General features: G+C 41.2%; 18 non-coding genes and 1 pseudogene across 18 annotated transcripts; 17 read left to right on the top strand and 2 right to left on the bottom strand.

Annotated features, from left to right (window-relative positions):
* Positions 1-4,091: 4,091 nt before the first annotated feature.
* On the bottom strand, positions 4,092-4,165 carry TRNAN-AUU (transfer RNA asparagine (anticodon AUU)). Its single transcript has one exon. It is a non-coding gene; the product is annotated as a tRNA-Asn (tRNA).
* A 5,762-nt stretch (positions 4,166-9,927) lies between these two features.
* TRNAN-AUU (transfer RNA asparagine (anticodon AUU)) lies at positions 9,928-10,001 on the bottom strand. Its single transcript has one exon. It is a non-coding gene; the product is annotated as a tRNA-Asn (tRNA).
* A 5,153-nt stretch (positions 10,002-15,154) lies between these two features.
* LOC135043357 (U1 spliceosomal RNA) lies at positions 15,155-15,317 on the top strand. The gene has a single exon (XR_010236244.1). It is a non-coding gene; the product is annotated as a U1 spliceosomal RNA (small nuclear RNA).
* Positions 15,318-15,988: 671 nt separating this feature from the next.
* On the top strand, positions 15,989-16,152 carry LOC135043347 (U1 spliceosomal RNA). Its single transcript, XR_010236234.1, has one exon. It is a non-coding gene; the product is annotated as a U1 spliceosomal RNA (small nuclear RNA).
* Positions 16,153-16,304: 152 nt separating this feature from the next.
* Positions 16,305-16,467, top strand: LOC135043365 (U1 spliceosomal RNA). The gene has a single exon (XR_010236252.1). It is a non-coding gene; the product is annotated as a U1 spliceosomal RNA (small nuclear RNA).
* Positions 16,468-17,113: 646 nt separating this feature from the next.
* LOC135043353 (U1 spliceosomal RNA) lies at positions 17,114-17,277 on the top strand. The gene has a single exon (XR_010236240.1). It is a non-coding gene; the product is annotated as a U1 spliceosomal RNA (small nuclear RNA).
* A 152-nt stretch (positions 17,278-17,429) lies between these two features.
* On the top strand, positions 17,430-17,592 carry LOC135043364 (U1 spliceosomal RNA). The gene has a single exon (XR_010236251.1). It is a non-coding gene; the product is annotated as a U1 spliceosomal RNA (small nuclear RNA).
* Positions 17,593-18,263: 671 nt separating this feature from the next.
* On the top strand, positions 18,264-18,427 carry LOC135043348 (U1 spliceosomal RNA). Its single transcript, XR_010236235.1, has one exon. It is a non-coding gene; the product is annotated as a U1 spliceosomal RNA (small nuclear RNA).
* Positions 18,428-18,579: 152 nt separating this feature from the next.
* LOC135043359 (U1 spliceosomal RNA) lies at positions 18,580-18,742 on the top strand. The gene has a single exon (XR_010236246.1). It is a non-coding gene; the product is annotated as a U1 spliceosomal RNA (small nuclear RNA).
* A 671-nt stretch (positions 18,743-19,413) lies between these two features.
* Positions 19,414-19,577, top strand: LOC135043354 (U1 spliceosomal RNA). The gene has a single exon (XR_010236241.1). It is a non-coding gene; the product is annotated as a U1 spliceosomal RNA (small nuclear RNA).
* A 152-nt stretch (positions 19,578-19,729) lies between these two features.
* Positions 19,730-19,892, top strand: LOC135043358 (U1 spliceosomal RNA). Its single transcript, XR_010236245.1, has one exon. It is a non-coding gene; the product is annotated as a U1 spliceosomal RNA (small nuclear RNA).
* A 671-nt stretch (positions 19,893-20,563) lies between these two features.
* On the top strand, positions 20,564-20,727 carry LOC135043355 (U1 spliceosomal RNA). Its single transcript, XR_010236242.1, has one exon. It is a non-coding gene; the product is annotated as a U1 spliceosomal RNA (small nuclear RNA).
* Positions 20,728-20,879: 152 nt separating this feature from the next.
* Positions 20,880-21,015, top strand: LOC135043366 (U1 spliceosomal RNA; annotated as a pseudogene).
* A 698-nt stretch (positions 21,016-21,713) lies between these two features.
* On the top strand, positions 21,714-21,877 carry LOC135043351 (U1 spliceosomal RNA). The gene has a single exon (XR_010236238.1). It is a non-coding gene; the product is annotated as a U1 spliceosomal RNA (small nuclear RNA).
* A 152-nt stretch (positions 21,878-22,029) lies between these two features.
* On the top strand, positions 22,030-22,192 carry LOC135043361 (U1 spliceosomal RNA). The gene has a single exon (XR_010236248.1). It is a non-coding gene; the product is annotated as a U1 spliceosomal RNA (small nuclear RNA).
* A 673-nt stretch (positions 22,193-22,865) lies between these two features.
* Positions 22,866-23,029, top strand: LOC135043346 (U1 spliceosomal RNA). The gene has a single exon (XR_010236233.1). It is a non-coding gene; the product is annotated as a U1 spliceosomal RNA (small nuclear RNA).
* Positions 23,030-23,181: 152 nt separating this feature from the next.
* LOC135043363 (U1 spliceosomal RNA) lies at positions 23,182-23,344 on the top strand. The gene has a single exon (XR_010236250.1). It is a non-coding gene; the product is annotated as a U1 spliceosomal RNA (small nuclear RNA).
* Positions 23,345-24,015: 671 nt separating this feature from the next.
* Positions 24,016-24,179, top strand: LOC135043352 (U1 spliceosomal RNA). The gene has a single exon (XR_010236239.1). It is a non-coding gene; the product is annotated as a U1 spliceosomal RNA (small nuclear RNA).
* A 152-nt stretch (positions 24,180-24,331) lies between these two features.
* LOC135043360 (U1 spliceosomal RNA) lies at positions 24,332-24,494 on the top strand. Its single transcript, XR_010236247.1, has one exon. It is a non-coding gene; the product is annotated as a U1 spliceosomal RNA (small nuclear RNA).
* Positions 24,495-24,890: the final 396 nt, after the last annotated feature.

Genomic DNA, 24,890 nt, shown 5'->3' on the forward strand with positions numbered 1-24,890 from the left:
CAGCTTGAATTTCAATGATGCATTGGGGCAACGATTTTGTGAGAAACATCTTCACCCTTAAATAAAGATTTTCTTAATTCCTTACCTGTGTGCTAAATAGATATCACCTTGTTTTCACATTAAACAGACTTCCACATGAGAAAGCAGCAAGGATGCAGTGGCGTTAATGTTTCCTGGTGTCAACCTGTATTATTTCAGTAGACATTGAAATGAGGATGCATCTTGCTGCCTTTCCAATGAAGCAAGTTTAATTTAGTAATAGGTGAAAAACCATCCTTACAAAGGTGTTAATCAGAGACTTGGCTTTGTGGACACTTTTCAGAGAACAAATTTGTTAGCATAAAAATAAAGCCAGAAAATAAAGAGCTGTTTGATCACTCAATTGGATTTTTCTGCCAGCATATTTTTTTTCTCTGCAACCCACTGCTAAATTGTGCTTCCTAGCTGTTTTTATAAAATCACTGAATCAAATCTAACTCTGATTACATCAGAGACGGCCAGGTACCCTACACCATAACAGGAGGTTTGAAATTTTGACTTGTCTACTTAAAGATCACCAAAATCTGATAACAAGGTCAATTAGGTCCCTGGGTGGGATTGAACCACCAACCTTTTGGTTAATAGCCATACATACTAACTGATTGCGCCACAGAGACACTTTGCAAAAGTCCGTACTGACAAAGGCTAATAAGCATTCATCTAAAACGTTTCCTAGAAAAACTTTAAAAAGTCAATAATCTGGAGAGTTTTTGAAAGATGTTTCTTCCATCAACCAACGAAGAAACACATTGGTACTTTCCCATGATGAGTGAGTGCTTCAGGATCTCTTGCACTTACATGTGCAGCAGAGTACTGCAATGGAAGCATGCTGGGCCCATAACCCAGAGGTAGGCAGATTGAAACTATCCTCTGCTATATGCATTTTTTTTTTGTTAATTAAAGTAATCCAAAACTGGGATTGATATTTTGTCTCTTTTATTTTTACTTAAAGTACAATAACTTTTACCATTTTAATTTGTTTTAATAGTATATTGACAGTATTGTTTTCTTTCAAAAATCCACTTCATTTTCTTTACCCTATTATTAAAATGGTAATTGACAAAAACAAACTACATTGTCACCAGAAGAGCAATACAAAATGTACAAGTGATATATTAAAATCATCTTTCCAGCTTGAATTTCAATGATGCATTGGGTCAACGATTTTGTGAGAAACATCTTCACCCTTAAATAAAGATTTTCTTAATTCCTTACCTGTGTGCTAATTAGATATCACCTTGTTTTCACATTAAACAGACTTCCACATGAGAAAGCAGCAAGGATGCAGTGGCGTTAATGTTTCCTGGTGTCAACCTGTATTATTTCAGTAGACATTGAAATGAGGATGCATCTTGCTGCCTTTCCAATGAAGCAAGTTTAATTTAGTAATAGGTGAAAAACCATCCCTACAAAGGTGTTAATCAGAGACTTGGCTTTGTGGACACTTTTCAGAGAACAAATTTGTTAGCATAAAAACAATGCCAGAAAATGAAGAGCTGTTTAATCACGCAATTTGATTTTTTTGCCAGCATATTTCTTTTTCTCTGCAACCCACTGCTAAATTGTGCTTCCTAGATGTTTTTATAAAATCACTGAATCAAATCTAACTCTGATTACATCAGAGAAGGCCAGGTACCCTACACCATAACAGGGGGTATGAAATTTGACTTGTCTACTTAAAGATCACCAAAATCTGATAACAAGGTCAATTAGGTCCCTGGGTGGGATTAAACCACCAACCTTTTGGTTAATAGCCATACATACTAACTGATTGCACCACAGAGACACTTTGCAAAAGTTCATACTGACAAAGGCTAATAAGCATTCATCTAAAACGTTTCCTAGAAAAACTTTAAAAAGTCAATAATCTGGAGAGTTTTTGTAAGATGTTTCTTCCATCAACCAACGAAGAAACACATTGGTACTTTCCCATGATGAGTGAGTGCTTCAGGATCTCTTGCACTTACATGTGCAGCAGAGTACAGCAATGGAAGCATGCTGGGCCCATAACCCAGAGGTAGGCAGATTGAAACTATCCTCTGCTATATGCATTTTTTTGTTTGTTAATTAAAGTAATCCAAAACTGGGATTGATATTTTGGCTCTTTTATTTTTACTTAAAGTACAATAACTTTTACCATTTTAATTTGTTTTAATAGTATATTGACAGTATTGTTTTCTTTCAAAAATCCACTTAAATTTCTTTACCCTATTATTAAAATGGTAATTGACAAAAACAAACTACATTGTCACCAGAAGAGCAATACAAAATGTACAAGTGATATATTAAAATCATCTTTCCAGCTTGAATTTCAATGATGCATTGGGGCAACGATTTTGTGAGAAACATCTTCACCCTTAAATAAAGATTTTCTTAATTCCTTACCTGTGTGCTAATTAGATATCACCTTGTTTTCACATTAAACAGACTTCCACATGAGAAAGCAGCAAGGATGCAGTGGCGTTAATGTTTCCTGGTGTCAACCTGTATTATTTCAGTAGACATTGAAATGAGGATGCATCTTGCTGCCTTTCCAATGAAGCAAGTTTAATTTAGTAATAGGTGAAAAACCATCCTTACAAAGGTGTTAATCAGAGACTTGGCTTTGTGGACACTTTTCAGAGAACAAATTTGTTAGCATAAAAATAAAGCCAGAAAATAAAGAGCTGTTTAATCACTCAATTGGATTTTTCTGCCAGCATATTTTTTTTCTCTGCAACCCACTGCTAAATTGTGCTTCCTAGCTGTTTTTATAAAATCACTGAATCAAATCTAACTCTGATTACATCAGAGAAGGCCAGGTACCCTACACCATAACAGGGGGTTTGAAATTTTGACTTGTCTACTTAAAGATCACCAAAATCTGATAACAAGGTCAATTAGGTCCCTGGGTGGGATTGAACCACCAACCTTTTGGTTAATAGTCATACATACTAACTGATTGCGCCACAGAGACACTTTGCAAAAGTCCATACTGACAAAGGCTAATAAGCATTCATCTAAAACGTTTCCTAGAAAAACTTTAAAAAGTCAATAATCTGGAGAGTTTTTGTAAGATGTTTCTTCCATCAACCAACGAAGAAACACATTGGTACTTTCCCATGATGAGTGAGTGCTTCAGGATCTCTTGAACTTACATGTGCAGCAGAGTACTGCAATGGAAGCATGCTGGGCCCATAACCCAGAGGTAGGCAGATTGAAACTATCCTCTGCTATATGCATTTTTTTTTTGTTAATTAAAGTAATCCAAAACTGGGATTGATATTTTGTCTCTTTTATTTTTACTTAAAGTACAATAACTGTTACCATTTTAATTTGTTTTAATAGTATATTGACAGTATTGTTTTCTTTCAAAAATCCACTTCATTTTCTTTACCCTATTATTAAAATGGTAATTGACAAAAACAAACTACATTGTCACCAGAAGAGCAATACAAAATGTACAAGTGATATATTAAAATCATCTTTCCAGCTTGAATTTCAATGATGCATTGGGGCAACGATTTTGTGAGAAACATCTTCACCCTTAAATAAAGATTTTCTTAATTCCTTACCTGTGTGCTAATTAGATATCACCTTGTTTTCACATTAAACAGACTTCCACATGAGAAAGCAGCAAGGATGCAGTGGCGTTAATGTTTCCTGGTGTCAACCTGTATTATTTCAGTAGACATTGAAATGAGGATGCATCTTGCTGCCTTTCCAATGAAGCAAGTTTAATTTAGTAATAGGTGAAAAACCATCCTTACAAAGGTGTTAATCAGAGACTTGGCTTTGTGGACACTTTTCAGAGAACAAATTTGTTAGCATAAAAATAAAGCCAGAAAATAAAGAGCTGTTTAATCACTCAATTGGATTTTTCTGCCAGCATATTTTTTTTCTCTGCAACCCACTGCTAAATTGTGCTTCCTAGCTGTTTTTTATAAAATCACTGAATCAAATCTAACTCTGATTACATCAGAGAAGGCCATGTACCCTACACCATAAGAGGAGGTTTGACATTTTGACTTGTCTACTTAAATATCACCAAAATCTGATCACAAGGTTAATTACGTCCCTGGGTGGGATTGAACCACCAACCTTTTGGTTAATAGCCAAACACACTAACCGATTGCGCCACAGAGACACTTTGCAAAAAGTACATACTGACAAAGGCTAATAAGCATACATCTAGAACGTTTCCTAGAAAAACATTAAAAAATCAATAATCTGGAGAGTTTTTGTAAGATGTTTCTTCCATCAACCAACGAATAAACACATTGGTACTTTCCCATGATGAGTGAGTGCTTCAGGATCTCTTGCACTTACATGGGCAGCAGAGTACTGCAATGGAAGCATGCTGGACCCATAACCCAGAGGTAGGCAGATTGAAACTATCCTTTGCTATATGCATTTTTTTTGTTAATTTAAGTAATCAAAACTGGGATTGATATTTTTGCTCTTTTATTTTTACTTAAAGTACAATAACTTTTACCATTTTAATTTGTTTTAATAGTATATTGACAGTATAGTTTTCTTTCAAAAATCCACTTAATTTTCTTTACCCTGTTATTAAAATGGTAATTGACAAAAAAACTACATTGTCACCAGAAGAGCAATACAAAATGTACAAGTGATATATTAAAATCATCTTTCCAGCTTGAATTTCAATGATGCATTGGGGCAACAATTTTGTGAGAAACATCTTCACCCTTAAATAAAGATTTTCGTAATTCCTTACCTGTGTGCTAATTAGATATCACCTTGTTTTCACATTAAACAGACTTCCACATGAGAAAGCAGCAAGGATGCAGTGGCGTTAATGTTTCCTGGTGTCAACCTGTATTATTTCAGTAGACATTGAAATGAGGATGCATCTTGCTGCCTTTCCAATGAAGCAAGTTTAATTTAGTAATAGGTGAAAAAACATCCTTACAAAGGTGTTAATCAGAGACTTGGCTTTGTGGACACTTTTCAGAGAACAAATTTGTTAGCATAAAAATAAAGCCAGAAAATGAAGAACTGTTTAATCACTCAATTGGATTTTTCTGCCAGCATATTTTTTTTCTCTGCAACCCACTGCTAAATTGTGCTTCCTAGCTGTTTTTTTTTAAATCACTGAATCAAATCTAACTCTGATTACATCAGAGAAGGCCAGGTACCCTACACAATAAGAGGGGGTTTGAAATTTTGACTTGTCTACTTAAATATCACCAAAATCTGATCACAAGGTCAATTACGTCCCTGGGTGGGATTGAACCACCAAACTTTTGGTTAATAGCTGAACACACTAACCGATTGCGCCACCGAGACACTTTGCAAACAGTACATACTGACAAAGGCTAATAAGCATACATCTAGAACGTTTCCTAGAAAAACATTAAAAAATCAATAATCTGGAGAGTTTTTGTAAGATGTTTCTTCCATCAACCAATGAATAAACACATTGGTATTTTCCCATGATGAGTGAGTGCTTCAGGATCTCTTGCACTTACATGTGCAGCAGAGTACTGCAATGGAAGCATGCTGGACCCTTAACCCAGAGGTAGGCAGATTGAAACTATCCTTTGCTATATGCATTTTTTTTGTTAATTTAAGTAATCAAAACTGGGATTGATATTTTTGCTCTTTTATTTTTACTTAAAGTACAATAACTTTTACCATTTTAATTTGTTTTAATAGTATATTGACAGTATAGTTTTCTTTCAAAAATCCACTTAATTTTCTTTACCCTATTATTAAAATGGTAATTCACAAAAAAAACTACATTGTCACCAGAAGAGCAATACAAAATGTACAAGTGATATATTAAAATCATCTTTCCAGCTTGAATTTCAATGATGCATTGGGGCAACAATTTTGTGAGAAACATCTTCACCCTTAAATAAAGATTTTCTTAATTCCTTACCTGTGTGCTAATTAGATATCACCTTGTTTTCACATTAAACAGACTTCCACATGAGAAAGCAGCAAGGATGCAGTGGCGTTAATGTTTCCTGGTGTCAACCTGTATTATTTCAGTAGACATTGAAAAGAGGATGCATCTTGCTGCCTTTCCAATGAAGCAAGTTTAATTTAGTAATAGGTGAAAAACCATCCCTACAAAGGTGTTAATCAGAGACTTGGCTTTGTGGACACTTTTCAGAGAACAAATTTGTTAGCATAAAAATAAAGCCAGAAAATGAAGAGCTGTTTAATCACGCAATTTGATTTTTTTGCCAGCATATTTCTTTTTCTCTGCAACCCACTGCTAAATTGTGCTTCCTAGATGTTTTTATAAAATCACTGAATCAAATCTAATTACATCAGAGAAGGCCAGGTACCCTACACCATAACAGGGGGTATGAAATTTGACTTGTCTACTTAAAGATCACCAAAATCTGATAACAAGGTCAATTTGGTCCCTGGGTGGGATTGAACCACCAACCTTTTGGTTAATAGCCGTACATACTAACTGATTGCGCCACAGAGACACTTTGCAAAAGTTCATACTGACAAAGGCTAATAAGCATTCATCTAAAACGTTTCCTAGAAAAACTTAAAAAATCAATAATCTGGAGAGTTTTTGTAAGATGTTTCTTCTATCAACCAACGAAGAAACACATTGGTACTTTCCCATGATGAGTGAGTGCTTCAGGATCTCTTGCACTTACATGTGCAGCAGAGTACAGCAATGGAAGCATGCTGGGCCCATAACCCAGAGGTAGGCAGATTGAAACTATCCTCTGCTATATGCATTTTTTTGTTTGTTAATTAAAGTAATCCAAAACTGGGATTGATATTTTGGCTCTTTTATTTTTACTTAAAGTACAATAACTTTTACCATTTTAATTTGTTTTAATAGTATATTGACAGTATTGTTTTCTTTCAAAAATCCACTTAATTTTCTTTACCCTATTATTAAAATGGTAATTGACAAAAACAAACTACATTGTCACCAGAAGAGCAATACAAAATGTACAAGTGATATATTAAAATCATCTTTCCAGCTTGAATTTCAATGATGCATTGGGGCAACGATTTTGTGAGAAACATCTTCACCCTTAAATAAAGATTTTCTTAATTCCTTACCTGTGTGCTAAATAGATATCACCTTGTTTTCACATTAAACAGACTTCCACATGAGAAAGCAGCAAGGATGCAGTGGCGTTAATGTTTCCTGGTGTCAACCTGTATTATTTCAGTAGACATTGAAATGAGGATGCATCTTGCTGCCTTTCCAATGAAGCAAGTTTAATTTAGTAATAGGTGAAAAACCATCCTTACAAAGGTGTTAATCAGAGACTTGGCTTTGTGGACACTTTTCAGAGAACAAATTTGTTAGCATAAAAATAAAGCCAGAAAATAAAGAGCTGTTTGATCACTCAATTGGATTTTTCTGCCAGCATATTTTTTTTCTCTGCAACCCACTGCTAAATTGTGCTTCCTAGCTGTTTTTATAAAATCACTGAATCAAATCTAACTCTGATTACATCAGAGACGGCCAGGTACCCTACACCATAACAGGAGGTTTGAAATTTTGACTTGTCTACTTAAAGATCACCAAAATCTGATAACAAGGTCAATTAGGTCCCTGGGTGGGATTGAACCACCAACCTTTTGGTTAATAGCCATACATACTAACTGATTGCGCCACAGAGACACTTTGCAAAAGTCCATACTGACAAAGGCTAATAAGCATTCATCTAAAACGTTTCCTAGAAAAACTTTAAAAAGTCAATAATCTGGAGAGTTTTTGAAAGATGTTTCTTCCATCAACCAACGAAGAAACACATTGGTACTTTCCCATGATGAGTGAGTGCTTCAGGATCTCTTGCACTTACATGTGCAGCAGAGTACTGCAATGGAAGCATGCTGGGCCCATAACCCAGAGGTAGGCAGATTGAAACTATCCTCTGCTATATGCATTTTTTTGTTTGTTAATTAAAGTAATCCAAAACTGGGATTGATATTTTGGCTCTTTTATTTTTACTTAAAGTACAATAACTTTTACCATTTTAATTTGTTTTAATAGTATATTGACAGTATTGTTTTCTTTCAAAAATCCACTTAAATTTCTTTACCCTATTATTAAAATGGTAATTGACAAAAACAAACTACATTGTCACCAGAAGAGCAATACAAAATGTACAAGTGATATATTAAAATCATCTTTCCAGCTTGAATTTCAATGATGCATTGGGGCAACGATTTTGTGAGAAACATCTTCACCCTTAAATAAAGATTTTCTTAATTCCTTACCTGTGTGCTAATTAGATATCACCTTGTTTTCACATTAAACAGACTTCCACATGAGAAAGCAGCAAGGATGCAGTGGCGTTAATGTTTCCTGGTGTCAACCTGTATTATTTCAGTAGACATTGAAATGAGGATGCATCTTGCTGCCTTTCCAATGAAGCAAGTTTAATTTAGTAATAGGTGAAAAACCATCCTTACAAAGGTGTTAATCAGAGACTTGGCTTTGTGGACACTTTTCAAAAGAACAAATTTGTTAGCATAAAAATAAAGCCAGAAAATAAAGAGCTGTTTAATCACTCAATTGGATTTTTCTGCCAGCATATTTTTTTTCTCTGCAACCCACTGCTAAATTGTGCTTCCTAGCTGTTTTTATAAAATCACTGAATCAAATCTAACTCTGATTACATCAGAGAAGGCCAGGTACCCTACACCATAACAGGGGGTTTGAAATTTTGACTTGTCTACTTAAAGATCACCAAAATCTGATAACAAGGTCAATTAGGTCCCTGGGTGGGATTGAACCACCAACCTTTTGGTTAATAGTCATACATACTAACTGATTGCGCCACAGAGACACTTTGCAAAAGTCCATACTGACAAAGGCTAATAAGCATTCATCTAAAACGTTTCCTAGAAAAACTTTAAAAAGTCAATAATCTGGAGAGTTTTTGTAAGATGTTTCTTCCATCAACCAACGAAGAAACACATTGGTACTTTCCCATGATGAGTGAGTGCTTCAGGATCTCTTGAACTTACATGTGCAGCAGAGTACTGCAATGGAAGCATGCTGGGCCCATAACCCAGAGGTAGGCAGATTGAAACTATCCTCTGCTATATGCATTTTTTTTTTGTTAATTAAAGTAATCCAAAACTGGGATTGATATTTTGTCTCTTTTATTTTTACTTAAAGTACAATAACTGTTACCATTTTAATTTGTTTTAATAGTATATTGACAGTATTGTTTTCTTTCAAAAATCCACTTCATTTTCTTTACCCTATTATTAAAATGGTAATTGACAAAAACAAACTACATTGTCACCAGAAGAGCAATACAAAATGTACAAGTGATATATTAAAATCATCTTTCCAGCTTGAATTTCAATGATGCATTGGGTCAACAATTTTGTGAGAAACATCTTCACCCTTAAATAAAGATTTTCTTAATTCCTTACCTGTGTGCTAATTAGATATCACCTTGTTTTCACATTAAACAGACTTCCACATGAGAAAGCAGCAAGGATGCAGTGGCGTTTATGTTTCCTGGTGTCAACTTGTATTATTTCAGTAGACATTGAAATGAGGATGCATCTTGCTGCCTTTCCAATGAAGCAAGTTTAATTTAGTAATAGGTGAAAAACCATCCTTACAAAGGTGTTAATCAGAGACTTGGCTTTGTGGACACTTTTCAGAGAACAAATTTGTTAGCATAAAAATAAAGCCAGAAAATGAAGAGCTGTTTAATCACTCGATTGGATTTTTCTGCCAGCATATTTTTTTTCTCTGCAACCCACTGCTAAATTGTGCTTCCTAGCTGTTTTTTATAAAATCACTGAATCAAATCTAACTCTGATTACATCAGAGACGGCCATGTACCCTACACCATAAGAGGAGGTTTGAAATTTTGACTTGTCTACTTAAATATCACCAAAATCTGATCACAAGGTTAATTACGTCCCTGGGTGGGATTGAACCACCAACCTTTTGGTTAATAGCCAAACACACTAACCGATTGCGCCACAGAGACACTTTGCGAAAAAGTACATACTGACAAAGGCTAATAAGCATACATCTAGAACGTTTCCTAGAAAAACATTAAAAAATCAATAATCTGGAGAGTTTTTGTAAGATGTTTCTTCCATCAACCAACGAATAAACACATTGGTACTTTCCCATGATGAGTGAGTGCTTCAGGATCTCTTGCACTTACATGTGCAGCAGAGTACTGCAATGGAAGCATGCTGGACCCATAACCCAGAGGTAGGCAGATTGAAACTATCCTTTGCTATATGCATTTTTTTTGTTAATTTAAGTAATCAAAACTGGGATTGATATTTTTGCTCTTTTATTTTTACTTAAAGTACAATAACTTTTACCATTTTAATTTGTTTTAATAGTATATTGACAGTATAGTTTTCTTTCAAAAATCCACTTAATTTTCTTTACCCTATTATTAAAATGGTAATTGACAAAAAAAACTACATTGTCACCAGAAGAGCAATACAAAATGTACAAGTGATATATTAAAATCATCTTTCCAGCTTGAATTTCAATGATGCATTGGGGCAACAATTTTGTGAGAAACATCTTCACCCTTAAATAAAGATTTTCGTAATTTCTTACCTGTGTGCTAATTAGATATCACCTTGTTTTCACATTAAACAGACTTCCACATGAGAAAGCAGCAAGGATGCAGTGGCGTTAATGTTTCCTGGTGTCAACCTGTATTATTTCAGTAGACATTGAAATGAGGATGCATCTTGCTGCCTTTCCAATGAAGCAAGTTTAATTTAGTAATAGGTGAAAAACCATCCCTACAAAGGTGTTAATCAGAGACTTGGCTTTGTGGACACTTTTCAGAGAACAAATTTGTTAGCATAAAAATAAAGCCAGAAAATTAAGAGCTGTTTAATCACGCAATTTGATTTTTTTGCCAGCATATTTCTTTTTCTCTGCAAGCCACTGCTAAATTGTGCTTCCTATATGTTTTTATAAAATCACTGAATCAAATCTAACTCTGATTACATCAGAGAAGGCCAGGTACCCTACACCATAACAGGGGGTATGAAATTTGACTTGTCTACTTAAAGATCACCAAAATCTGATAACAAGGTCAATTAGGTCCCTGGGTGGGATTGAACCACCAACCTTTTGGTTAATAGCCGTACACGCTAACTGATTGCGCCACAGAGACACTTTGCAAAAGTACATACTGACAAATGCTAATAAGCATTCATCTAAAACGTTTCCTAGAAAAACTTTAAAAAGTCAATAATCTGGAGAGTTTTTGTAAGATGTTTCTTCCATCAACCAACGAAGAAACACATTGGTACTTTCCCATGATGAGTGAGTGCTTCAGGATCTCTTGCACTTACATGTGCAGCAGAGTACTGCAATGGAAGCATGCTGGGCCCATAACCCAGAGGTAGGCAGATTGAAACTATCCTCTGCTATATGCATTTTTTTTTGTTAATTAAAGTAATCCAAAACTGGGATTGATATTTTGGCTCTTTTATTTTTTCTTAAAGTACAATAACTTTTACCATTTTAATTTGTTTTAATAGTATATTGACAGTATTGTTTTCTTTCAAAAATCCACTTCATTTTCTTTACCCTATTATTAAAATGGTAATTGACAAAAACAAACTACATTGTCACCAGAAGAGCAATACAAAATGTACAAGTGATATATTAAAATCATCTTTCCAGCTTGAATTTCAATGATGCATTGGGGCAACGATTTTGTGAGAAACATCTTCACCCTTAAATAAAGATTTTCTTAATTCCTTACCTGTGTGCTAATTAGATATCACCTTGTTTTCATATTAAACAGACTTCCACATGAGAAAGCAGCAAGGATGCAGTGGCGTTAATGTTTCCTGGTGTCAACCTGTATTATTTCAGTACACATTGAAATGAGGATGCATCTTGCTGCCTTTCCAATGAAGCAAGTTTAATTTAGTAATAGGTGAAAAACCATCCTTACAAAGGTGTTAATCAGAGACTTGGCTTTGTGGACACTTTTCAGAGAACAATTTTGTTAGCATAAAAATAAAGCCAGAAAATAAAGAGCTGTTTAATCACTCAATTGGATTTTTCTGCCAGCATATTTTTTTTCTCTGCAACCCACTGCTAAATTGTGCTTCCTAGCTGTTTTTATAAAATCACTGAATCAAATCTAACTCTAATTACATCAGAGAAGGCCAAGTACCCTACACCATAACAGGGGGTTTGAAATTTTGACTTGTCTACTTAAAGATCACCAAAATCTGATAACAAGGTCAATTAGGTCCCTGGGTGGGATTGAACCACCAACCTTTTGGTTAATAGCCGTACATACTAACTGATTGCGCCACAGAGACACTTTGCAAAAGTCCATACTGACAAAGGCTAATAAGCATTCATCTAAAACGTTTCCTAGCAAAACTTTAAAAAGTCAATAAACGGGAGAGTTTTTGTAAGATGTTTCTTCCATCAACCAACGAAGAAACACATTGGTACTTTCCCATGATGAGTGAGTGCTTCAGGATCTCTTGCACTTACATGTGCAGCAGAGTACTGCAATGGAAGCATGCTGGGCCCATAAACCAGAGGTAGGCAGATTGAAACTATCCTCTGCTATATGCATTTTTTTTTGTTAATTAAAGTAATCCAAAACTGGGATTGATATTTTGTCTCTTTTATTTTTACTTAAAGTACAATAACGTTTACCATTTTAATTTGTTTTAATAGTATATTGACAGTATTGTTTTCTTTCAAAAATCCACTTCATTTTCTTTACCCTATTATTAAAATGGTAATTGACAAAAACAAACTACATTGTCACCAGAAGAGCAATACAAAATGTACAAGTGATATATTAAATTCATCTTTCCAGCTTGAATTTCAATGATGCATTGGGTCAACAATTTTGTGAGAAACATCTTCACCCTTAAATAAAGATTTTCTTAATTCCTTACCTGTGTGCTAATTAGATATCACCTTGTTTTCACATTAAACAGACTTCCACATGAGAAAGCAGCAAGGATGCAGTGGCGTTAATGTTTCCTGGTGTCAACTTGTATTATTTCAGTACACATTGAAATGAGGATGCATCTTGCTGCCTTTCCAATGAAGCAAGTTTAATTTAGTAATAGGTGAAAAACCATCCTTACAAAGGTGTTAATCAGAGACTTGGCTTTGTGGACACTTTTCAGAGAACAAATTTGTTAGCATAAAAATAAAGCCAGAAAATGAAGAGCTGTTTAATCACTCAATTGGATTTTTCTGCCAGCATATTTTTTTTCTCTGCAACCCACTGCTAAATTGTGCTTCCTAGCTGTTTTTTATAAAATCACTGAATCAAATCTAACTCTGATTACATCAGAGAAGGCCAGGTACCCTACACAATAAGAGGGGGTTTGAAATTTTGACTTGTCTACTTAAATATCACCAAAATCTGATCACAAGGTCAATTACGTCCCTGGGTGGGATTGAACCACCAACCTTTTGGTTAATAGCCGAACACACTAACCGATTGCGCCACAGAGACACTTTGCAAACAGTACATACTGACAAAGGCTAATAAGCATACATCTAGAACGTTTCCTAGAAAAACATTAAAAAATCAATAATCTGGAGAGTTTTTGTAAGATGTTTCTTCCATCAACCAATGAATAAACACATTGGTACTTTCCTATGATGAGTGAGTGCTTCAGGATCTCTTGCACTTACATGTGCAGCAGAGTACTGCAATGGAAGCATGCTGGACCCATAACCCAGAGGTAGGCAGATTGAAACTATCCTTTGCTATATGCATTTTTTTTTGTTAATTTAAGTAATCAAAACTGGGATTGATATTTTTGCTCTTTTATTTTTACTTAAAGTACAACAACTTTTACCATTTTAATTTGTTTTAATAGTATATTGACAGTATACTTTTCTTTCAAAAATCCACTTAATTTTCTTTACCCTATTATTAAAATGGTAATTGACAAAAAAAACTACATTGTCACCAGAAGAGCAATACAAAATGTACAAGTGATATATTAAAATCATCTTTCCAGCTTGAATTTCAATGATGCATTGGGGCAACAATTTTGTGAGAAACCTCTTCACCCTTAAATAAAGATTTTCGTAATTTCTTACCTGTGTGCTAATTAGATATCACCTTGTTTTCACATTAAACAGACTTCCACATGAGAAAGCAGCAAGGATGCAGTGGCGTTAATGTTTCCTGGTGTCAACCTGTATTATTTCAGTAGACATTGAAATGAGGATGCATCTTGCTGCCTTTCCAATGAAGCAAGTTTAATTTAGTAATAGGTGAAAAACCATCCCTACAAAGGTGTTAATCAGAGACTTGGCTTTGTGGACACTTTTCAGAGAACAAATTTGTTAGCATAAAAATAAAGCCAGAAAATGAAGAGCTGTTTAATCACGCAATTTGATTTTTTTGCCAGCATATTTCTTTTTCTCTGCAACCCACTGCTAAATAGTGCTTCCTACTTGTTTTTATAAAATCACTGAATCAAATCTAACTCTGATTACATCAGAGAAGGCCAGGTACCCTACACCATAACAGGGGGTATGAAATTTGACTTGTCTACTTAAAGATCACCAAAATCTGATAACAAGGTCAATTAGGTCCCTGGGTGGGATTGAACCACCAACCTTTTGGTTAATAGCCGTACATACTAACTGATTGCGCCACATAGACCCTTTTACTTGCCTTATAGAGCAGCTCTGGAGCTGTTACAGTGCCCGGCTGCTGCAAGAAATCAGCTTGAATGCTTAAGCGGCTGGGGCATAGCCAACATGAGCCCCACACCGAAGGAGGGTGGAGGTGTTTAATGCGAACTAGGGGTCATCCAAGCGCCGCAAAAGGCCGCCATGCCCTGCACGCCCCTTTTCTCTTTTCATATGCAGACGAGGGTTGATGTGATGACATCACCATATGCAAATCCATCTGCTGCAGGCCTTCCCCCAGGAATGCTTGCACTAGTTGTTGCATTTGGTTTGTTGTTTGGGGGTGCTTCAGTATTAGGCAGCCTTCTGCCCTCCCATGTTCATCTGAAAATATGTGTTCTCCCTGCAGTTGTTGTCCCCAGATGAGAGTTCCCTTGTGCTGCCTCAGTTGGATCTCCTTCACTTGACAGGGGGGTACCCGAGCAGCAACCCTCCCCAGCTCTAGCCCAACTCCTACTTACCTGCCAGGTGAGATACTATGATCATGAAGGTGCTTCTCCCAGGGCAAGGCTCACCCATTGCACTCTGGGTGTGCTGCTCCTGCGATTTCCCCAAATGTGGGAAACTTGACTGCATAATTTGTGTTTCCCCTGGTCGGCTCTCGTATAATTCAGATCTCTTTGTCTCAGGTCTCTCTCCAGCCTAGTTTGCTGTCTGTTTCCACTTCTCTTTTCTTGAGCCGCTCCCTTCTATGCCCTTGCGCACTATCCTGACTTCTCCCGTCTGCTTACTTTGTGCTTTCCAATGCACAATGCAAACTACAGGTAGTACTGCAGGGCCCACACCCTTTTACTTGCCTTACAGAGCAGCTCTGGGGCTGTTACAGTGCCCAGCTGCTGCAAGAAATCAGCTTGAATGCTTCAGGGGCTGGGGCATAGCCAACATGAGCCCCACACCGAAGGAGGGTGGAGGTGTTTAATGCGAACTAGGGGTCATCCAAGCGCCGCAAAAGGCCGCCATGCCCTGCACGCCCCTTTTCTCTTTTCATATGCAGACGAGGGTTGAAGCCAACTTTGACCCACTGCTTGGATGGCATTACCATATGCAAATCAATCTGCTGCAGGCCTTCCCCCAGGAATGCTTGTACTAGTTGTTGCATTTGGTTTGTTGTTTGGGGGTGCTTCAGTATTAGGCAGCCTTCTGCCCTCCCATGTTCATCTGAAAATATGTGTTCTCCCTGCAGTTGTTGTCCCCAGATGAGAGTTCCCTTGTGCTGCCTCAGTTGAATCTCCTTTACTTGACAGAGATGTGCCTGAGCAGCGGCCCTCCCCAGCCCTATCTCAAATCATACTTATTTTGCATAGGAGATACTATGGTCATGAAGATTGTTCTCCCAGGGTGAGGTTCATTCATTGCATTCTGGGTATGCTGACCCCTGTGATTTCCCCAAATGTGGGAAACTCGACTGCATTATTTGTGGTAGTGGGGGACTGTGTTTGTGCTTTCCTCTGGTCAGCTCTGGTAAAAGTCAGATTTCTTTGTCTCAGATCTTCCTCTAACCTTGTTCTTCTTTCGAGAGTTCCCTTGTGCTGCCTCAGTTGGATCTCCTTCACTTGACAGGGGGGTGCACGAGCAGCGACCCTCCCCAGCTCTAGCCCAACTCCTATTTACCTGCCAGGTGAGATACTATGATCAGGAAGGTGCTTCTCCCAGGGCAAGGTTCACCCATTGCACTCTGGGTGTGCTGCTCCTGCGATTTCCCCAAATGTGGGACACTTGACTGCATAATTTGTGTTTCCTCTGGTCGTCTCTCATATAATTCAGATCTCTTTGTCTCAGGTCTTTCTCCAGCCTAGTTTGCTGTCTGTTTCCACTTCTCTTTTCTTGAGCCGCTCCCTTCTATGCAGTTGCGCACTATCCTGACCTCTCCCGTCTGCTTACTTTGTGCCTTCCAACGCACAATGCATACTACAGGTAGTGCTGCAGGGCCCACACCCTTTTACATGCTTTACAGAGCAACTCTGGAGCTGTTACAGTTCCCAGCTGCTGCAAGAAATCATCTTGAATGCTTCAGGGGCTGGGGCATAGCCAACATGAGCCCCACACCGAAGGAGGGGTCATCCAAGCGCCACAAAAGGACACCATGCCCTGCACATCCCTTTTTTCTTTTCATATGCAGACGAGGGTTGAAGCCAACTTTGACCCACTGCTTGGATGACATCACCATATACAAATCCATCTGCTGCAGGCCTTCCCCCAGGAATACTTGCACTAGTTGTTGCATTTGGTTTGTTGTTTGGGGGTGCTTCAGTATTAGGCAGCCTTCTGCCCTCCCATGTTCATCTGAAAATATGTGTTCTCCCTGCAGTTGTTGTCCCCAGATGAGAGTTCCCTTGTGCTGCCTCAGTTGACTCTCCTTTACTTGACAGAGATGTGCCTGAGCAGCGGCCCTCCCCAGCCCTATCCCAAATCATACTTATTTTGCATAGGAGATACCATGGTCATGAAGATTGTTCTCCCAGGGTGAGGTTCATTCATTGCATTCTGGGTATGCTGACCCCTGTGATTTCCCCAAATGTGGGAAACTCGACTGCATTATTTGTGGTAGTGGGGGACTGTGTTTGTGCTTTCTTCTGGTCAACTCTGGTAAAAATCAGATTTCTTTGTCTCAGATCTTCCTCTAGCCTTGTTCCTCTTTCGAGAGTTCCCTTGTGCTGCCTCAGTTGGATCTCCTTCACTTGACAGGGGGGTACCCGAGCAGCGACCCTCCCCAGCTCTAGCCCAACTCCTACTTACCTGCCAGGTGAGATACTATGATCATGTAGGTGCTTCTCCCAGGGCAAGGCTCACCCATTGCACTCTGGGTGTGCTGCCCCTGTGATTTCCCCAAATGTGGGAAACTTGACTGCATAATTTGTGTTTCCCCTGGTCGTCTCTCGTATAATTCAGATCTCTTTGTCTCAGGTCTCTCTCCAGCCTAGTTTGCTGTCTGTTTCCACTTCTCTTTTCTTGAGCCGCTCCCTTCTATGCCCTTGCGCACTATCCTGACTTCTCCCGTCTGCTTACTTTGTGCCTTCCAACACACAATGCAAACTACAGGTAGTGCTGCAGGGCCCACACCCTTTTACTTGCCTTACAGAGCAGCTCTGGAGCTGTTACAGTACCCAGCTGCTGCAAGAAATCAGCTTGAATGCTTCAGGGGCTGGGGCATTGCCAACATGAGCCCCACACCGAAGGAGGGTGGGGGTGTTTAATGCGAACTAAGGGTCACCCAAGCGCCGCAAAAGGCCGCCATGCCCTGCACGCCCCTTTTCTCTTTTCATATGCAGACGAGGGTTGAAGCCAACTTTGACCCACTGCTTGGATGGCATTACCATATGCAAATCAATCTGCTGCAGGCCTTCCCCCAGGAATGCTTGCACTAGTTGTTGCATTTGGTTTGTTGTTTGGGGGTGCTTCAGTATTAGGCAGCCTTCTGCCCTCCCATGTTCATCTGAAAATATGTGTTCTCCCTGCAGTTGTTGTCCCCAGATGAGAGTTCCCTTGTGCTGCCTGAGTTGAATCTCCTTTACTTGACAGAGATGTGCCTGAGCAGCGGCCCTCCCCAGCCCTATCCCAAATCATACTTATTTTGCATAGGAGATACCATGGTCATGAAGATTGTTCTCCCAGGGTGAGGTTCATTCATTGCATTCTGGGTATGCTGACCCCTGTGATTTCCCCAAATGTGGGAAACTCGACTGCATTATTTGTGGTAGTGGGGGACTGTGTTTGTGCTTTCCTCTGCTCAGCTCTGGTAAAAGTCAGATTTCTTTGTCTCAGATCTTCCTCTAGCCTTGTTCTTCTTTCGAGAGTTCCCTTGTGCTGCCTCAGTTGGATCTCCTTCACTTGACAGGGGGGTGCCCGAGCAGCGACCCTCCCCAGCTCTAGCCCAACTCCTACTTACCTGCCAGGTGAGATACTATGATCATGTAGGTGCTTCTCCCAGGGCAAGGCTCACCCATTGCACTCTGGGTGTGCTGCTCCTGCGATTTCCCCAAATGTGGGAAACTTGACTGCATAATTTGTGTTTCCTCTGGTCGGCTCTCGTATAATTCAGATCTCTTTGTCTCAGGTCTTTCTCCAGCCTAGTTTGCTGTCTGTTTCCACTTCTCTTTTCTTGAGCCGCTCCCTTCTATGCCCTTGCGCACTATCCTGACCTCTCCCGTCTGCTTACTTTGTGCCTTCCAACGCACAATGCATACTACAGGTAGTGCTGCAGGGCCTACACCCTTTTACATGCTTTACAGAACAGCTCTGGAGCTGTTACAGTGCCCAGCTGCTGCAAGAAATCATCTTGAATGCTTCAGAGGCTGGGGCATAGCCAACATGAGCCCCACACCGATGGAGGGTGGAGATGTTTAATGCGAATTAAGGGTCATCCAAGCGCCACAAAAGGACGCCATGCCCTGCACATCCCTTTTTTCTTTTCATATGCAGACGAGGGTTGAAGCCAACTTTGACCCACTGCTTGGATGACATCACCATATGCAAATCCATCTGCTGCAGGCCTTCCCCCAGGAATGCTTGTACTAGTTGTTGCATTTGGTTTGTTGTTTGGGGGTGCTTCAGTATTAGGCAGCCTTCTGCCCTCCCATGTTCATCTGAAAATATGTGTTCTCCCTGCAGTTGTTGTCCCCAGATGAGAGTTCCCTTGTGCTGCCTCAGTTGAATCGCCTTTACTTGACAGAGATGTGCCTGAGCAGCGGCCCTCCCCAGCCCTATCCCAAATCATACTTATTTTGCATAGGAGATATCATGGTCATGAAGATTGTTCTCCCAGGGTGAGGTTCATTCATTGCATTCTGGGTATGATGACCCCTGTGATTTCCCCAAATGTGGGAAACTCGACTGCATTATTTGTGGTAGAGGGGGACTGTGTTTGTGCTTTCCTCTGGTCAGCTCTGGTAAAAGTCAGATTTCTTTGTCTCAGATCTTCCTCTAGCCTTGTTCTTCTTTCGAGAGTTCCCTTGTGCTGCCTCAGTTGGATCTCCTTCACTTGACAGGGGGGTGCCCGAGCAGCGACCCTCCCCAGCTCTAGCTCAACTCCTACTTACCTGCCAGGTGAGATACTATGATCAGGAAGGTGCTTCTCCCAGGGCAAGGCTCACCCATTGCACTCTGGGTGTGCTGCTCCTGCGATTTCCCCAAATGTGGGACACTTGACTGCATAATTTGTGTTTCCTCTGGTCGGCTCTCGTATAATTCAGATCTCTTTGTCTCAGGTCTCTCTCCAGCCTAGTTTGCTGTCTGTTTCCACTTCTCTTTTCTTGAACCGCTCCCTTCTATGCCCTTGCGCACTATCCTGACTTCTCCCGTCTGCTTACTTTGTGCCTTCCAACGCACAATGCGAACTACAGGTAGTGCTGCAGGGCCCACACCCTTTTAGATGCCTTACAGAGCAGCTCTGGAGCTGTTACAGTGCCCAGCTGCTGCAAGAAATCAGCTTGAATGCTTCAGGTACTGGGGCATAGCCAACATGAGCCCCACACCGAAGGAGGGTGGAGGTGTTTAATGCGAATTAGGGGTCATGCAAGCGCCGCAAAAGGCCGCCATGCCCTGCACATCCCTTTTTTCTTTTCATATGCAGACGAGGGTTGAAGCCAACTTTGACCCACTGCTTGGATGACATCACCATATGCAAATCCATCTGCTGCAGGCCTTCCCCCAGGAATGCTTGTACTAGTTGTTGCATTTGGTTTGTTGTTTGGGGGTGCTTCAGTATTAGGCAGCCTTCTGCCCTCCCATGTTCATCTGAAAATATGTGTTCTCCCTGCAGTTGTTGTCCCCAGATGAGAGTTCCCTTGTGCTGCCTCAGTTGAATCGCCTTTACTTGACAGAGATGTGCCTGAGCAGCGGCCCTCCCCAGCCCTATCCCAAATCATACTTATTTTGCATAGGAGATATCATGGTCATGAAGATTGTTCTCCCAGGGTGAGGTTCATTCATTGCATTCTGGGTATGATGACCCCTGTGATTTCCCCAAATGTGGGAAACTCGACTGCATTATTTGTGGTAGAGGGGGACTGTGTTTGTGCTTTCCTCTGGTCAGCTCTGGCAAAAGTCAGATTTCTTTGTCTCAGATCTTCCTCTAGCCTTGTTCTTCTTTCGAGAGTTCCCTTGTGCTGCCTCAGTTGGATCTCCTTCACTTGACAGGGGGGTGCCCGAGCAGCGACCCTCCCCAGCTCTAGCTCAACTCCTACTTACCTGCCAGGTGAGATACTATGATCATGTAGGTGCTTCTCCCAGGGCAAGGCTCACCTATTGCACTCTGGGTGTGCTGCCCCTTTGATTTCCCCAAATGTGGGAAACTTGACTGCATAATTTGTGTTTCCCTTGGTCGGCTCTCATATAATTCAGATCTCTTTGTCTCAGGTCTCTCTCCAGCCTAGTTTGCTGTCTGTTTCCACTTCTCTTTTCTTGAGCCGCTCCCTTCTATGCCCTTGCGCACTATCCTGACTTCTCCCGTCTGCTTACTTTGTGCCTTCCAACGCACAATGCGAACTACAGGTAGTGCTGCAGGGCCCACACCCTTTTACTTGCCTTACAGAGCAGCTCTGGAGCTGTTACAGTGCCCAGCTGCTGCAAGAAATCAGCTTGAATGCTTCAGGGGCTGGGGCATAGCCAACATGAGCCCCACACCGAATGAGGGTGGAGGTGTTTAATGCGAACTAGGGGTCATCCAAGCGCCGCAAAAGACCGCCATGCCCTGCACGCCCCTTTTCTCTTTTCATATGCAGATGAGGGTTGAAGCCAACTTTGACCCACTGCTTGGATGACATCACCCTATACAAATCCATCTGCTGCAGGCCTTCCCCCAGGAATGCTTGTACTAGTTGTTGCATTTGGTTTGTTGTTTGGGGGTGCTTCAGTATTAGGCAGCCTTCTGCCCTCCCATGTTCATCTGAAAATATGTGTTCTCCCTGCAGTTGTTGTCCCCAGATGAGAGTTCCCTTGTGCTGCCTCAGTTGAATCTCCTTTACTTGACAGAGATGTGCCTGAGCAGCGGCCCTCCCCAGCCCTATCCCAAATCATACTTATTTTGCATAGGAGATACCATGGTCATGAAGATTGTTCTCCCAGGGTGAGGTTCATTCATTGCATTCTGGGTATGCTGACCCCTGTGATTTCCCCAAATGTGGGAAACTCGACTGCATTATTTGTGGTAGAGGGGGACTGTGTTTGTGCTTTCCTCTGGTCAGCTCTGATAAAAGTCAGATTTCTTTGTCTCAGATCTTCCTCTAGCCTTGTTCCTCTTTCAAGAGTTCCCTTGTGCTGCCTCAGTTGGATCTCCTTCACTTGACAGGGGGGTGCCCGAGCAGCGACCCTCCCCAGCTCTAGCCCAACTCCTACTTACCTGCCAGGTGAGATACTATGATCATGAAGGTGCTACTCCCAGGGCAAGGCTCACCCATTGCACTCTGGGTGTGCTGCTCCTGCAATTTCCCCAAATGTGGGACACTTGACTGCATAATTTGTGTTTCCCCTGGTCGGCTCTCGTATAATTCAGATCTCTTTGTCTCAGGTCTCTCTCCAGCCTAGTTTGCTGTCTGTTTCCACTTCTCTTTTCTTGAGCCGCTCCCTTCTATGCCCTTGCGCACTATCCTGACTTCTCCCGTCTGCTTACTTTGTGCCTTCCAATGCACAATGCAAACTACAGGTAGTGCTGCAGGGCCCACACCCTTTTACTTGCCTTACAGAGCAGCTCTTGAGCTGTTACAGTGCCCAGCTGCTGCAAGAAATCAGCTTGAATGCTTCAGGGGCTGGGGCATAGCCAACATGAGCCCCACACCGAAGGAGGGTGGAGGTGTTTAATGCAAACTAGGGGTCATCCAAGCGCCGCAAAAGGCCGCCATGCCCTGCACGCCCCTTTTCTCTTTTTTGATATGCAGACGAGGGTTGAAGCCAACTTTGACCCACTGCTTGGATGGCATTACCATATGCAAATCAATCTGCTGCAGGCCTTCCCCCAGGATTGCTTGCACTAGTTGTTGCATTTGGTTTGTTGTTTGGGGGTGCTTCAGTATTAGGCAGCCTTCTGCCCTCCCATGCTCATCTGAAAATATGTGTTCTCCCTGCAGTTGTTGTCCCCAGATGAGAGTTCCCTTGTGCTGCCTCAGTTGAATCTCCTTTACTTGACAGAGATGTGCCTGAGCAGCGGCCCTCCCCAGCCCTATCCCACATCATACTTATTTTGCATAGGAGATACCATGGTCATGAAGATTGTTCTCCCAGGGTGAGGTTCATTCATTGCATTCTGGGTATGCTGACCCCTGTGATTTCCCCAAATGTGGGAAACTCAACTGCATTATTTGTGGTAGTGGGGGACTGTGTTTGTGCTTTCCTCTGGTCAGCTCTGGTAAAAGTCAGATTTCTTTGTCTCAGATCTTCCTCTAGCCTTGTTCTTCTTTCGAGAGTTCCCTTGTGCTGCCTCAGTTGGATCTCCTTCACTTGACAGTGGGGTGCACGAGCAGCGACCCTCCCCAGCTCTAGCCCAACTCCTATTTACCTGCCAGGTGAGATACTATGATCAGGAAGGTGCTTCTCCCAGGGCAAGGCTCACCCATTGCACTCTGGGTGTGCTGCTCCTGCGATTTCCCCAAATGTGGGACACTTGACTGCATAATTTGTGTTTCCTCTGGTCGGCTCTCATATAATTCAGATCTCTTTGTCTCAGGTCTTTCTCCAGCCTAGTTTGCTGTCTGTTTCCACTTCTCTTTTCTTGAGCCGCTCCCTTCTATGCCCTTGCGCACTATCCTGACCTCTCCCGTCTGCTTACTTTGTGCCTTCCAACGCACAATGCATACTACAGGTAGTGCTGCAGGGCCCACACCCTTTTACATGCTTTACAGAGAAGCTCTGGAGCTGCTACAGTGCCCAGCTGCTGCAAGAAATCATCTTGAATGCTTCAGGGGCTGGGGCATAGCCAACATGAGCCCCACACCGAAGGAGGGTGGAGATGTTTAATGCGAATTAGGGGTCATCCAAGCGCCACAAAAGGACGCCATGCCCTGCACATCCCTTTTTTCTTTTCATATGCAGACGAGGGTTGAAGCCAACTTTGACCCACTGCTTGGATGACATCACCATATGCAAATCCATCTGCTGCAGGCCTTCCCCCAGGAATGCTTGCACTAGTTGTTGCATTTGGTTTGTTGTTTGGGGGTGCTTCAGTATTAGGCAGCCTTCTGCCCTCCCATGTTCATCTGAAAATATGTGTTCTCCCTGCAGTTGTTGTCCCCAGATGAGAGTTCCCTTGTGCTGCCTCAGTTGAATCTCCTTTACTTGACAGAGATGTGCCTGAGCAGCGGCCCTCCCCAGCCCTATCCCAAATCATACTTATTTTGCATAGGAGATACCATGGTCATGAAGATTGTTCTCCCAGGGTGAGGTTCATTCATTGCATTCTGGGTATGCTGACCCCTGTGATTTCCCCAAATGTGGGAAACTCAACTGCATTATTTGTGGTAGTGGGGGACTGTGTTTGTGCTTTCTTCTGGTCAACTCTGGTAAAAATCAGATTTCTTTGTCTCAGATCTTCCTCTAGCCTTGTTCCTCTTTCGAGAGTTCCCTTGTGCTGCCTCAGTTGGATCTCCTTCACTTGACAGGGGGGTACCCGAGCAGCGACCCTTCGCAGCTCTAGCCCAACTCCTACTTACCTGCCAGGTGAGATACTATGATCATGTAGGTGCTTCTCCCAGGGCAAGGCTCACCCATTGCACTCTGGGTGTGCTGCCCCTGTGATTTCCCCAAATGTGGGAAACTTGACTGCATAATTTGTGTTTCCTCTGGTCGGCTCTCGTATAATTCAGATCTCTTTGTCTCAGGTCTCTCTCCAGCCTAGTTTGCTGTCTGTTTCCACTTCTCTTTTCTTGAGCCGCTCCCTTCTATGCCCTTGCGCACTATCCTGACTTCTCCCGTCTGCTTACTTTGTGCCTTCCAACACACAATGCAAACTACAGGTAGTGCTGCAGGGCCCACACCCTTTTACTTGCCTCACAGAGCAGCTCTGGAGCTGTTACAGTGCCCAGCTGCTGCAAGAAATCAGCTTGAATGCTTCAGGGGCTGGGGCATTGCCAACATGAGCCCCACACCGAAGGAGGGTGGGGGTGTTTAATGCGAACTAAGGGTCACCCAAGCGCCGCAAAAGGCCGCCATGCCCTGCACGCCCCTTTTCTCTTTTCATATGCAGACGAGGGTTGAAGCCAAC

The sequence above is a fragment of the Pseudophryne corroboree genome, unplaced genomic scaffold (assembly GCF_028390025.1).
Source record: "Pseudophryne corroboree isolate aPseCor3 unplaced genomic scaffold, aPseCor3.hap2 scaffold_855, whole genome shotgun sequence".
NCBI lineage: Eukaryota > Metazoa > Chordata > Amphibia > Anura > Myobatrachidae > Pseudophryne > Pseudophryne corroboree.